Below are 15291 nucleotides of genomic sequence, written 5' to 3'. Positions count from 1 at the left end.
CGTGACTAATTTATTACGATAACTTAATTTTAAAATATTGCAAAACAGTACAATTAAAAGCATACTTCTAGAAAACTCTAAACGAAGTGAGAAAATAATTTTAGTTTGTAAAAATTCCTTTATGACAATTTATGGAATAACAAAATTGGATTCTCTGACGTTGAAGGAAAATCTGGAGATGGTGGAAAAATACCAAGCGAAAAAAATATTGTTATAAATTTAGTTAACAAATTTAAGGCTTTGAAAGCCACTACTGTATCGGACAGAGTGAAAGGTTGTACCTTGATCGTGATTCGAGCATAAGAAACTTGCGGTTTATAGATCAAAACGAAAATAGTGCGATTTGACGAATTAAGAGCTGGAGTGACGAAAATATCAATAGAAACTTAATAACTGATGAGAGAATTATATCCAAACTACTTTTGTAGAATAAATAGAAGTTAGCATGGAATTTGACTTTATTACATACGTCAGTTTCACGAATGTCGGGAGCACATCAAAAAGCCAATTAAGCCACCGTTACTAGCTTTTATTGACCGAACAATGAATACAGCAACATCTTGAGCACTTCCAACTTTGATGATGGTGATACACTTAAACTGATGTGTAATGGATTTGACAGCGAAAATAAGAATACAACTCTTATTAGTTTGTATCGCAACTGGCTTTATAAACAAATTCAATTACTTAATACCTATAGTCAGAGTATTTGGTCTCATTGATGGAGATATTCGGGAAAAGAAAATCATTTTATATCCAGGGACATATATGGATATCTACTCGTGGTATAGAACTGTGTAACTTCGTTTTGTGAAGCTAAAACAAAACTTTTGGCATAAACGCAATTTGCAAATAAAAATCTCCTAAAACGACATTAGTCAAAAACAAAAATTTCCAGGGCAAAGTTGTAAGGTTTTATGGTAAAGCTTCATACACGAGTCGAAAAATCTCGTTATATTTGCTCTATGGGATGCAAGAAAAATTTGTATAAAATTGAAACTTCGGTTAAAACAAAGAATTTTTTTCTTTCAACTAGTATAAATCAAATTCGTTTAAAAAGAATAATTTAGGTTGAAGATACAATTGCAAATTGAGTTAATACCGATATTGAAGGTACCAATGAAGAGAGTAGAATGTTGCAGGAATGAACATTACAATGAATACCGGAGACATAGATCGTCGAAACTTTAGTTCAAATATTCAACATTAACATCATCTCTATGTACAAAAGATCATGAAATATAGGAGGCAATTACTCATTTCGTAGTAATTTGAGCTGCTAATAGATAAACACTAAAACCGGCGTCCCATACATTCGTTTTCCTTCGAAATGATGATCCGACAGGTTTCTAATTGGCAAACGCGACCTGGATTGGTCCTGCGGAGATCTGAGGGCCATTCAGTTACCCATTATTATGGAAGCGTAGTCAACTACTTAACCACCTTCCCATCCTTCTCCCTTCTACAGTACATTTTGAAACATTTCCAACCCACAATAAACCTTTTTCACTTTTGTGCCTTCCATCAGCATTTGACGTCGATTTTCAGTCAAGGCAGGGCAGATGTTCGATCGTCTCGTAATCTCTTTACTACAGTTGTCTGACCCCCATTTCTAGAGTGTTGTGCCAACAGTACAACATCCAATGGTCTTCAGGATTAAGTATTTCGTTAATCTTATTACTTTTTTTGTTTTCACTTCATGATGGTTGGCTCTAGTTCTTGTGTTAATACCCAGCAGATGATAACTTGAGTGTTATGAATCCACGAGGCTGCCTCGCAACAGCTCATTAACACTTTTATTTTTGTTGTTTTTAATTCTATTGTTTTTAAGGCTGCCAAGACAATTATGTAGATTGTTGTGTTTCTATTTGATGCATCACTTCCTATTTCGAGTTTGGCAGTCTCCTCTATTACGTAGAATTTCGCTTGAAGCATATTACATTCACTACTCAGTCTGTACAACTGGCGTAACTTGTATAATCTCACATCTTTCCAATATTCTGAACCTACGTTGGAAAGCTACTATTATTGTACGTATTTTCATTATGTCATTCATTTGAAGCGTTAACAACAATAATTTTTTTTCGCTCAAATATGTCGAACTTTGTTCCTGAATACGTATTTTGGCGGGGATCTTTTCTTCATTACTTTAATTTGAAGAAAAATGCTGCTGAAAGTCATCGTATTTTGGTGGAAGTTTATGGTGAACATACTCTAGCTGAGCGAACGTGCCAAAAGTGGTTTGCATGATTTAAAAGTGGTAATTTTGGCTTGGAAGACGATGAACGGAAGCATTATTTGATGAAGATTGTTACCAAACACAAGAAGTGCTCGGAGAATCTTTGGGTGTCACTCAAACAGCCATTTCAAAACGTTTAAAAGCAGCTGGATATATTCAAAATCAAGGAAATTGGGTTCCACATGAACACAAGCCGAGAGACGTCGAAAGGCGGTTTTGCATGTCCGAAATGCTGCTGGACGCCACAGAAGGAAGTCATTTTTGCATCGGATTGTTAATGGTGATGAAAAATGGATCCATTACAACACCAAGCGCAAAAAATCATATGAGAAATCCGGCCAACCAGCCAATTCAACGGCAAAGCCGAATATCCATGGCGCGAAGATAATGCTCTCTTTGTTGGGATTAGAAGAGTGTGCTGTATTATGAGCTGCTAAATCCAGGTGAAACCATCAATGGAGATACTACCGAACATAATTAATCCGTTTGAAAAGAACAGTACCTGAAAAAGCCCCGAATATGCGACCAGACACGAGGCAATAATTTTCATGACAACGCTCGGCCCCACGTTGCTATTCCGGTTAAGAACTATCTGGAAAACAGTGGATGGGAAGCTTTACCTCACCCTTACCTTATAGTCCAGACCTTGCCCCTTCTGACTACCATTTGTTCCAGTCGATGCAAAACGGCCTCACTGGAAAAACGTTTTACATTAGAGCAAGATATCAAAAACTGGCTTCATTCATTCTTGGCTGCCAAGCCGGCGCAGTTCTTTTGGGATGGGATCCACAAATTACCAGAAAGATGGGAAAAGGTCATAGCTTCAGATGGGCAATACTTTGAATAATACTATTGTACATGTTTTTCTTAAAAGAAACGTTCAAATTTTGAAAAAAAGACTGCACGGATTAAGTTATAGACCACAATACTTAACCTTATTAGTGATAATTATCTCTGTAAAACCTTAATAATATTAGTTTATTATTTAGTTATTGGTTTTTGAAATTTCTCTACCTTCAACAAAAGAATGCAATTTTTGTGTGTGGATATTTCTGATAATGAAAAGAATATATACCAAAATTAACAAAAATAATCGAGAACGATCTTGAAATTATCTGATGTTCACATTTTTTTTTGTTTTGAGACTTTTTCGTAGTGTACGTAAAACAATTTAAGTTGAATGATTTTAGAAATAGAAACTTTGTACCGGCAGTAAGTGATTATTATATTGTAATTTACAATAAACACTGGAATTTAAATTATAAAATATTGAGCAATATGAAAACCTATAGATTACATAATTACACATTCAACGATTCGTGATACCGTTCATTGTATGAACCACCTTATCTGAAAGGTTACAAAAACATAAAAAAATACTGAGGAAATTAATAACGTTACTTTATGAAAACAGAATAACATACAAAATGCATTCAAAATGCATCGAAATTTTAAATGGAATCAAAACATTAAATGAGATGTGAAATTCTCTGGTAAGGTCGCGGTGCCTCAAAAGACGTCTATAAGATTGTGACAGGCGACAAGTTATGGATCTATGCATATGGATCCTATATATAACTGGACATGTCGCCACCGTTCCATTAGGGGAACTTAGAACGGTCAATTCTGAATGGTACATAAATTGCTAGAAGTGTTCGAAAAAATCAGGGGAACCAATTGCAATCATTTCCAACAACGACAGTTTGAGCTCTATCACATCAGCTCAAACATGATTTCCCGCAGATCAAAAATAAATTGCAAGGTCACCGTTTTTCTACAACTAAAAAAGCGGTTGAAGCTTTAAAATCGATATGGGAAAAATGCTTCGACAATTGGTACCATCACATGCCAAAGTATATTGGAGAATATTTTGAAAAACAATAAAGCAACATTTATTTGATGTTTTGAGGGCAAAGAGAAAACGCAACTGTGTTTGTCGCACAGATCTCGTATTTTCTCTAGTTGAGCTTGAATTGTGCAATTGGAAAGCAACTTGGAAAGCTAAGATTCTTTCTACTCTGGTGTATCGTGAGTAAGTGCGATCAGCTGACGGATTGTTTCGTTTGTTTTTGTTTTTTGAATCTTAAAAATAATTAATTCCTTTCCCGTGTATCGTTATATTTGATAAATTCTTTTGAGCAGTGTAATTAACGGGATACCGAGGCTTGTCCTTTTTATGGCTTGTCGGTATAATTGGTTGTAAAATACGTGTGGGCTGGTGAATCGCTGATAACTGTACAATAATTATTATTAAAACACCTTAAATCTATTCCACAACTTTGAAACACCGTGATCAAAGTTTCGTTCTAAGTTAGAGTTCGTACTAAGCTGATATGTGATTTACCTGATCCAGGATCATAGTTTCTAAAAAGCGCTGCAACAAACTATCGGACATTCTTACTTACAAACCGGTCTTTTCAAATATCCAGAGAAATCTTAAAACCTCGACCTTAAAATTAAACGAAATCGTTTTATAATGTTGTAAAGTGTTTAAAAATTCCCTCATTCTATTCATTAATTTTTTTTTTTTTCGTTGTGTAAGTGTATCGCTTTAAGCTGAATCATCATTTTAGGAATTTAATCTTTGTACCTACATTATAAGTACTTGTTTCATTTTGCAATAATTAGTAATTTTCATAAACAGTGGAGTTATTATACAATATTACGCAATATGATGAAATATATCTAGATTATAGATATATAGACTTACTAGGTAAATAATTGATAAATTGAAAATTAGACACATTACTACATTTTTGTTATCCAGTCCATCACGGGCGTTGCTAGGATTTAATTTTTTGAGGGGGAAGGGGTTTTTTTGAAGTGAATAAAACAACAAAAATATACTTACATGAAATTTAATATCTATATATTCATCGGAAAAATTACGGTATTTATAGTTCTTAACTTTAAATGGAATGGTTGAATTAATTTCGTTTCTCTGCGCTAACTCTAAAACTATTTAAAAAGAAATCTTCGGCTGTTTCCTTTGAATAAATCCACTGCTTCATCTGCATGAATTTTTGTTCCATAGTGAATGTTCATAAGATCCAAACCATTAAGTCTGTTTTCACTTGTATTGTTTCGTAAATAGTTTTTCAGTCTCCTTGAGCTCGAGAAAGACCTTTCTGGGGTAGCAGTGGATATAGGAATGGTAGCCAAGATTTGTAGTAATGTGTAAATATTAGGATAAACGTTTATATCGCATATATCCAGGCATTCAAAACTAGATTTCGGGGTAGGGGAGATATTTATTATCACTATTTTCTATACTTCAAGTTCTGCTTTAACCACTGATATGTTGCTTTCGGGAAGCAGTGATGAGTGAATGGAAATTGCTTCTTCAATTTCAGAAATGGCAGTAAAATTCAAAGGTATCACACTACTGATACTACTTTACGATGTTTGGTGAACCTTTCAACCAATTGTTGAATTGTATGATCAACATCTTCCGACGAAGTGAGGCATTCGCAGTATGCCACCATTTTCTTCCAGTAAAACCTTGCGTCTTCATAGAGATGAAAATATTCGACGTCAGTGTTGCTTCTCAGGAGTCATCTCCATGTTTGAATGCCGAGATGAGATCGATGTCAATTGTTTGTAATTGTTTTGATAGCGGCAATGTATAGCTCATAACTTTTTTAAGAATAACTAAACACATCACAAAATCCGAAGATCGAAGCGCACTTAGCAATTGGGCGACTTGTTTCCTTATTGTGATTAAATTGGAGTTTTTTGAGAGCATTCACAATCGCTGAATAAATTTCCCTTAATCTTATGATAGCTTCCTGTTTGTGGACCCACAATGTGTTTCACACATTGAGAGCAAGCTTTTTTGGTTATCCACAGGTAATAGCTCTTCAAGCTCTTGAATTTTTTCTTTCAACAAAGCAGTACGCTGAGCAGAATGTCGAAAGTAGGAACCAACAGACTGCACAATCCCAATACAATTTCTGACATTTGCTAATGAACAAGAATCAGCCATAGTAAGGTTGACAAAGTGTGCACTACAGTGTACATGAAGAACAAGAGGATTCTTGGCGAACAAAAGTTTGACCAACCACATGAGAACATTCAATTCAATAGTTTGGGCTTCTTTACTTCTTCAATTATCTTATGTTGAATCAATTATTTCGTTTTGGATCTGAGGGCTTGTGTACTGGGCATTCTTCTGCGAAGTATTCAATTGCTCAGCCAGATCTTTATCTCCAGACTCAGCCGCAAACCGTAACAGGGCTCTAAAATTATCTAAAATTACCATCATTCTGCAGTGGTTGTTTAGGTTCTAGTGTAATTTATATGCGCCCCGAATCGATTTCACATCTCAAGGAAATGCCTTATTTGTCACAATCTAATTTTGCTATTTTTACACTGTACAACGGATTGTTAACCATTCAGATAGTAGTTTAAAATTATTTATTCCGTCAAATACACTACATAGACATACGTAATCATCCATTAAAAATTCATTATGCTAGAATGTACAATTTAGAAAATATACTAAATATAATCTCTGATTTCGCAACTTAAAAGGGGGGCGTATGAGTCACAGCATTATTTTCTCGTCATCTACTCACTCCCAAATTTTTTGCATCAAGACCCTGTACAATAAAGAATTTATTATTAACAGCTTGTTAAAGAATAGACAGAAGTCAAAAATCTTATCAATTGATGAAAAGCCTCTCTACTTCACTATAACAAACAATCGTAAACAATGATACTTCAATGATAATTCAACTACTACAAAAACGTGATTAAACAAAAGGGTATTTTACTAGGTAACTGCCAAATAAACATTTAATCAATCATGATTTGTGCAATGTATCAATCTTGGCTTGAAAAGTATGTCCGTAGTAAACAACTTTATTAATTGTATCAATATTTTATTTGTTCCATATCACTTAATATATTGACTAGCAAGTGCTTTGACGATTCATTTATTATTTAGTCTGGGTCAATATTATGAATATTGAAAATTTTTCCAAATGCCTTTTTTTATCAATTGCATAAGTCAGTTATGCGAGGATCAATCAATATTTCATAAATACGCACGGCACTCGTACCAAATTAAGAAATGAAAAATAATGTTCACTCCCCGTATAAAATTCAGTAAATATCTAACAAGCCGTCAGTCCACGTGGACTCTTTACCAATAAACACATCGAATAATATTTTATTTATAACCTGGTATAAAGAAGAATATATTTTAAATAATTTTATTCTTACGGATGACTTAATTAAGATAACCTACAAATCCTGCTTGGCTTATTGTAGTTACTCTGTGGTTATCAGTGCAATAATTAAGTTCTCGTACGTTTTCTGTACATTATGTTTTTAACTTATCTCCACGGCAAAGTCGGGTACCATCGGCGATAGCCCATTCAAACGAATAACCATTTAGTTTTTCCTGTTATACACTAAACAATTTTATAGTCTGGTCAAATTTGTTATCACTACTAAAACGTTAGTATACTAAAGCTTTGATATAAGCTGTATTAGTATACAAGTAAACAAGTAACAAAACTCTAGCATAAATGTTTACGTTTATAATTATAATACGTACTATTAAATGTTATTTCAGTTAATACTAGTTTTCACTATACAAAGATGTTTTCACCAGTAAAAATCAGTTTCCATGGAAGGGGCTTGGGTTTGTAAAAGCTAGTTTTCTATATATAAAACTAGAATTAACTAAAAACGGGTTCAACTGTAACATTAGGTTTGTTCTTGGAGGCTGCCCTGGAACTGTACTGAACTGAGGTTATTAGGTATGATTCATTCAGTCCTTGTAGTATTAACAATAATGGCAAATGATTTAGTACTTTCTGCTATTTTACATTCGTCCAATGATGAAGATGTAGTGCTACCGTTTCCATATTACACTTATTGCACTGTCTTGCACTGTACTGGCTGAACTGACTCTAGACCCAGTGCAAGCAGTACAATGAACTGGGTGAACTAGTGCTCTTGCACTGCTACTAAGAACAGCGACACTAGCGCTGGTTCTGCTACAAAGAACGCTTCAGTGTACACTTCTTGAAATAGTTCTGCCAGTTGTCTGAGTAGTTAGACGAGTTGCAATGAGTCAAAGGAACTGATTTAAAAAAAATTGGTGTTTCCAAATTTTAAAACTTCAAAATCTCGTCCACGTAAATTTGAACTTTCGATTTATTTTGAAAAATTAAATTCAACTTTCATTTTAAATTATAAAATAGGCCTTCAAAAGCTACACATTTTGAAAATGTGTAATACGAACATGAAAATGAGATAACGCGATTCAAAGTCCGCTATGTGCTAATAGAACACTGTTACGAACTCGCCTACTGATACAGACCGTGAAGCTGGTCCTGTACTAATATGTTATCGAAGGTAAAGTTTGGCGGATGCGAATTTTGTGTGACCTTTTTTCATTTGTAAATACGTAAGTGAGATACATCGTGTGTATAAATTCATCCCACCGTTTTCTGGTTGAAAACAGTTTACAGATATAACAATACTATAAGGAGTTGTGAGTAAATTATTCGTTAAATTTTGAGAATTAACCAATTGTTTAGCTTCATTGCACCATTGCATATATATGGAAAGGGCAGTTGATCTTAGTTCACACAAAGCGACTATAGTACAGCAGTGATTGAGGAGGAAAGCAACGCAACAGATTGAATTCAACAACTCAATACAATATTTTACACTTCTTAGAATGGTTGTGATTAACGTTACAGATATAGCAATAATTTTCAAGTTATGTGCAACATAGTTGGTAAACTTACCCCAATTATTCATTATATCAGAGCAATCCAATGGATAAATTACTTTTGATCGCAGAATCCTTTGGAAACTAAAATCCTTGGCGTCGAAAATAATGACAATAACTCAGTGACATTCGAAGTCAATTGGCTTCCGTGGATTGTTAATCGACAAGATCTGACAAAAGAGGACGCCAAATCAACTCAAATGAGATGAATTTATGTTAATAGATATCAAAAGACAGTGACCATGAACCTCAATCAGCTTCAATGGATTGAGTTTTTGTGAAAAATCTTCACATCCGGATTTTAATTATATAAAATTCAATCCAACAAGACTTGAGGTACGTTTAACTCGCCGAGAGTGCTCTCGAGAGTTTCTCGTGGAATTCTTTACACGTGAGAGTGAAATTAACCCTAGTCCACTCTCGGAGAATTACTCACCATGGCTACTCTCGAGAGTACCCTCAGACTGTTTACACGGACGATTTCTATTTGTTCTGAAATTGACTTAAGCCAGTTAACATCTCGTGATTTCAGTTCAGTGCTATCAGCTCTAGCGTTTTAATTCTACATATACATTATTCAAGATGTCTTCAAGGAAACGAGAAATAGCAGCAGCTTTGTTGATTTTGTGTATGTCAAAGAAAAACGAATCCAGGAAGAAAAATGGGTTAGGTCTTGGGTCCAAAGACAGAATAATTTAGGCGCTTACCATACATTGACCCGTGAATTGGAACTAGAAGAAGCCCAGCAGTTTCGAAATTTTTGTAGATTTTCAAGTGTGGAAGTTGAATTATTAGTACAATTAGGGAGCCCAAAGAAGTATTTAATGGGATTTGTAGGCAAAGAAGAAGGTGTCGTCGGAGGTGGGGGTAGATAAAGAATGACATATGAACTGCTGGCAGGAGAACTTAAATATGTATTTTTTGAGTTCCTGAGAAACCAGTAATTGTTAAGAAAAACAAGGTTTGATAAGTTGTGAATTATTAATTAAAATGTACCATTGTTATTGTTTATCTGAAATAAACTAACGCGATTTCTCAAGTTAGTATTTTTCTATTTATTTCCACTATATTTGTCTCAAAGTCTTTGGCTAGCTTTTCAAGAATTAGGTTTTTTTAATTCTATTTTTATACTCGCGCAGCTTAACGTCCCAAAGGATTGGATTAGACTCATATGCCTCGATGAGTCTGCAAACATCTTCGTGCGTCCATTTTTTGATAAAGACATTCTTGAGAGTACTCTCAGAAAGTCAAACTAGATTTGAATTTCTGAGAGTAACTCTCAGAATCGTTTACACCTGCTATTGTGACGCAAGAGGGGAAGCTCTTGGAGAGTTCCCCTTCTATTTCCGGCGATAACTCTCAGGACCCTTTACACTTGCGAGTTTTACTCTCGACAGTAAATCGGCTGGTTGTAAATATTATGTTAACATAATAATTTTTTAATATTGTAGATAAGTAAACTTTGCCCGCTCTCAGTTCTCTCCAATCTGTAAGATAAAAAATGTGGGGAATTTGGTATTTCACAATATAGGTTGTGAAGATCATTTCGAAATAATACCAGAGCCTAGATTGGTAATAAAAAAAGGTATCACAAATACGGAGACCCACAAAAATAATACCATAATAGCTGGAGATCAGCATCTCAAGAAGAGATCATGAGGAGGCTTAATATCGGGAAATAGACAGGATAAAGCTCTATTTAAAAAAAGAAGAAGACATATTTAAGATATATAGAAGTTTTCAGGTCATTATTCCTAATATGGCTGGACTATAAGGGTAGTTTCCATTCTATAAGGGATGTATTCAATAATATGATTATGCAAGTCAAGGTTGCATTAGATAAAGTCGTCAATTTGATACCTGTTTTAAAAACATTATATTATAATTGTAAGAGACCTGTAATCGAAACAATTTCGCAACAAAAAGATATAAAAGGGTCCAAGAAATTAAGAAATAAAGAAATTCAAATTGAAAAAATTCGTTTTACTTCGAATACACTCCAGTACTACAGTTTAAATCTTATAGAAACAGTTAAATCATACAATCGATTTTCGTGTTCCAGTCTTCTTTCTCAATCACTCAAGATGGGCCAAAAATTTGCCATTTGTTACGGCCAGTTGTCGGCGATTCTAATGAGTTTATTTATCTTTGAAATCTTCAAGTGATGTTTTTATTGACATAATATTTCTATATGATTTGTTAGCCAACATTCAAATCTTGGCTTACTTCACTACTTTTTATAGAATCGTAATTTTTTGTGTATGATTTGTTTTCTAAAAATACAAAAAAAAATATCACCTAGCAGAATATTATCAAAAACATTATCCATGAAGTAACACGTACATAGCCTATGTTGTGTATGACATTCGTTATATGATCAGTTTCTTAGACTTTCTTACACTTTCTTAGACTTTCTTAGACAATACCTGCAGAAGTACCGAGAAAAGGCAGTTGTAAATCATTTGATAACTGTCGGGTAGCCTCAGCGTCCAAATCAGACTTTAAATAATTTTCTTAGACGTTTCAGTGATAGAGTCTGAGATATTTCAATAACTATGTATAAACCGCTGACCCACAAAATTTGAAATGTTTGTTACACTTACTGATAAAATTCAAAACAACTTAGTATTTCGTATTATAGTTTATTCTTATTAACGAGAGAGTAATAAAACCTACTGTGCCTGAGCGAACGCAAGTTTTCGGGCTTTTATTGGTCTTTCATAACTATATGCTGTACAATACAATAGAAAAAGGACAAAATTTTATCACTTTCTCCTTCATATTTAAAATTATTATTCATGTTTGTTCACTGGCTTTAAGAGATATTAGAAATTTGTTATGAAACTGAAAAAATTCATAATTATTACTTGGACAAGTAGCACTACGCATATAAAAGTTATCTATTGTCTTTAAGTAACATTTTGTTCATAAATTCAATACGGTTTTATACAAGACATCTTTACCACTGACTAAGTTACTGGTTCATATTTCGAAATACGAGTTGTATATTTATTTAGTCTGTTTTATCAACGATATATGTTTCATTAAATCTTAAAATTTCGTTTTCTGATACAAATGATACAATCTTCCCTTAAAATAAATTGTTATATAGCTTGTTATATTTTTTATATTATGAGTCAACAAAACAAACTTGTTACAATATTATTCGGAGAATTCATTTAAAGAAGAAAAACAAATGATTTATTGTTATTTTGAAACTTATGAAGAACTATCTAAATATTAAAGCATTAAAACTCATTAAAAAATTACAATCAAAGAATATACAAATTCTATGATTAATCATATTGACTAAATAACATATAAATTAGAAACTGATGAAGAAAAACAAATCATCTACATATTTTCAATAAATGATTACTAATATAGCAAATAGAATTTAGTCTCGGAAAATGAAAGTATTTTCTCGAATTCCAAATAAAAAAATCTAATATGTATGCTTAAACGCGAACACGAATATTATCATATTTGACATCATTTTGATCTTCATTTGGTGTATTGTGAACAAAAAACATATTTGAAAATACTCAAAATCATATTAAACTATATGGAAATGTTCAAATTCGCGCCAAAAACTATTGGTCAATTTAACTGAACTATAACAGTCCCCCTCCTTATTTACATAAAACCCATAATGCCATAGACATGTGACGATTTTCAACCAACAGTTGGTACTAGAATTGTAACCTTATCGCTTGAAGTGCCAAATTCGGGATAGTCGGCATCTCGAAATAACAAATAGTTTTAAATTTGTTATTGTCATAATGTCTTTTAGTACACATCAGGTAAGTACAGTTTGTTATATTCTATTTTATTAATGTATATTAAACAGTAAACACGTGTTCGAATTCTTACAAATTTATAAATAGCCGACGAACAGTGTTGCCACGTTGTCGCTATACTTGCCGACATTTTGCAATTAAACAAAAATTTGATAATATGCACTATGTCTGTTATTTAAATTATATTATTGTAAGTATAATTGAAATATTTTGAAAATTCCCAAGATTTTTTTGTTTTATTAAAATAAGAATGATATCTCATATTCCCGCCTAATTGAATAGTGCTTGCTCATTGAGGGTTGCCGTTTTTTTAATTTTATAAATGGTATGTACTTTTTACTTATCTTTGCGTTAAGCCGTATTTAGAATATTTACTTCACACAAACAATATCTTTAATAGTTTGCTTAGATCGATAAAATTAGTTGGAAAAATATGAAGGTTAAAAAGGTATTACCTTCAAAACGTAGTACGTATGATATTGTTTTAAAGTATTGTATTGTCCATACTGGAAATATTATGAAACAATATTCTTTGATTAATAAATTTATATACTAGATAAAACTATAAAAAATACAGATTAATAGGAATTACAAGTAAAAATGTCCAAAGTCGGCGTTTGTTACCTAACTATTGTTAGGAATCTAGTTGAAAAATATTTTAAAATCCATTATCATTTAAAAATATTCACTACTCTTATTATAAAAGTATTAATATGTATATAATATTCATGATTATAGGACAAAAAATAAGATTTAGTGAAAAATTCTTTTTCCAGTTATTCGCCTAGTCTTATAAAATTTTTTCTATAAAAACATCTCATACAACCAATAATAATAGGAAAGTATCATTACATTTCGGTTCAATTGAAAAATCCTTTTGATGAAAACAATAAATTTTAGAATGATAATGAACTTTTGGTCATAAGACATTTGTGCACACACTTGAAAGTAAGGATGTAAGGGAAGTGGTTATATCGGAATCAATGTCGGAGGTTATCCGACTCGGAACTAGAGTCGGGGGCAGATAAGAGATCTGTTGTACCTCGTCAATTCGTTTATTATGTTTTCCATAACTACCGTAAAATCTATTTTATGTTTTCAACCTATCAAAAGTGAATGAATAAATAGACAAACTACTGTCGAGGAAAATTGAGGTTTAGAAGTTTAATCGTCCTCATTGTGTGTTCGTTCTATAGATTTATAACGAGAAAATCCATCATGAACTTTCAATACTATCGAAAAATCAATATATTTGAAAATGATGTCAAACTGCTAAACAATCATTTTCCTTGACTGTATATTTAAAAGCCGGTTTAATAAAATAAAATAGACAAAGATAGCCTCTTTAAATTCAGTATTACGAAATAAATGGCAAATTTAAATCTTATACAATTTGTACATTAAATCACATGGTGTGATTCCTGAAGAAGCAAATTGTATTTAACAAACAAAAACGGTGAATTTCGTCATTTGTGATTTTCCATTCTGTTAACATTTCAATAATTTTTTTGGATTAAGTTTCCTGTATGTCTTCCATTGAATGCGTGACATTTCAAAATAACTAATTCTGTTAAATTCTTCATTTATGTCGTGCGCTGTTAGACTTAATAACGATATGTTTGAACTTGGTTCATTCCAAATGTCTGTTGTGAATGAAATTTTGTCATATTGTTTCATCAAATTATTTTTTTACTCATTTTGCATACAAATGTAATAAACTGTCTTCTCCTTAACTAAATCACCACCAATAACGTCTAAATCCAATACCTTCTACCAAATTGGAAGGGAAGATCTTTCAAACAAATCAATTCAGAAACAAATCTATTTATTTCCATTGACTTAGGATTAGAACTACCCCATTTTTGATTCTCCATCAAAGTATCTTTGAGAGGAATTTTGTTTGGCTGCTTGGAGAGGCGTTGAAGTCGACGGTTGTACCTCATTTTTTATTTCGGTTTCTAGTTTATTTAATTTTTAGTATTCAGAAGGATGTACTCTTCAAATGATCTTTTAACGATGTAGTCGTGAACATATCTTATTACAAAGTTTACACTTTGCCGTATTCGCGGACACTTTTCATTGAAGAAATTACAAATAACGCTCGTTTTTGGTCTCATTATTAGAATTCTAATAGAATCTCACACATAAAATAAAAACCCACAACACTCATCAGAAACTCAATCATAAAAGAAAAAATACGAAATGACAAGTAATAAACAGAAAGCGCGCCAGCACGATTCTTCGCGTGACAAGAATAAACCTGTTCACATACAACGCGTTGCTTATTTCGCCTTCAGTTTCGAAACCGAAGTCGAATTCGGAGATTTAATATCGATAGTAAGTTTTGCACTTTCGGAATCGGAGTTGAATCTCCTTAACATCCCTACTTGAAAGCATTTGTCATTTTTCAAAATTTTAAGAGTTTGGGGAGATAATCAAACAGTGTTCACAATAAATTATACCCTATATTTCTCAAGGATTTTTATGAAAATTTATATTTT

General features: G+C 32.7%; 1 protein-coding gene across 1 annotated transcript in view; it reads left to right on the top strand.

The window, feature by feature from the left end:
* Positions 1-12624: 12624 nt before the first annotated feature.
* Positions 12625-15291, top strand: part of LOC130902054 (putative inorganic phosphate cotransporter) — a 50021-nt gene continuing 47354 nt past the window's right edge. The window contains exon 1 of the mRNA XM_057813858.1: positions 12625-12793. The gene's annotated coding sequence lies outside the window, so the exon portion shown is untranslated. The remainder of the gene's footprint in view (positions 12794-15291) is intronic.

This window comes from Diorhabda carinulata, chromosome X, assembly GCF_026250575.1.
Source record: "Diorhabda carinulata isolate Delta chromosome X, icDioCari1.1, whole genome shotgun sequence".
Lineage (NCBI taxonomy): Eukaryota > Metazoa > Arthropoda > Insecta > Coleoptera > Chrysomelidae > Diorhabda > Diorhabda carinulata.
This window is presented reverse-complemented; position numbering and strand designations above follow the sequence as displayed.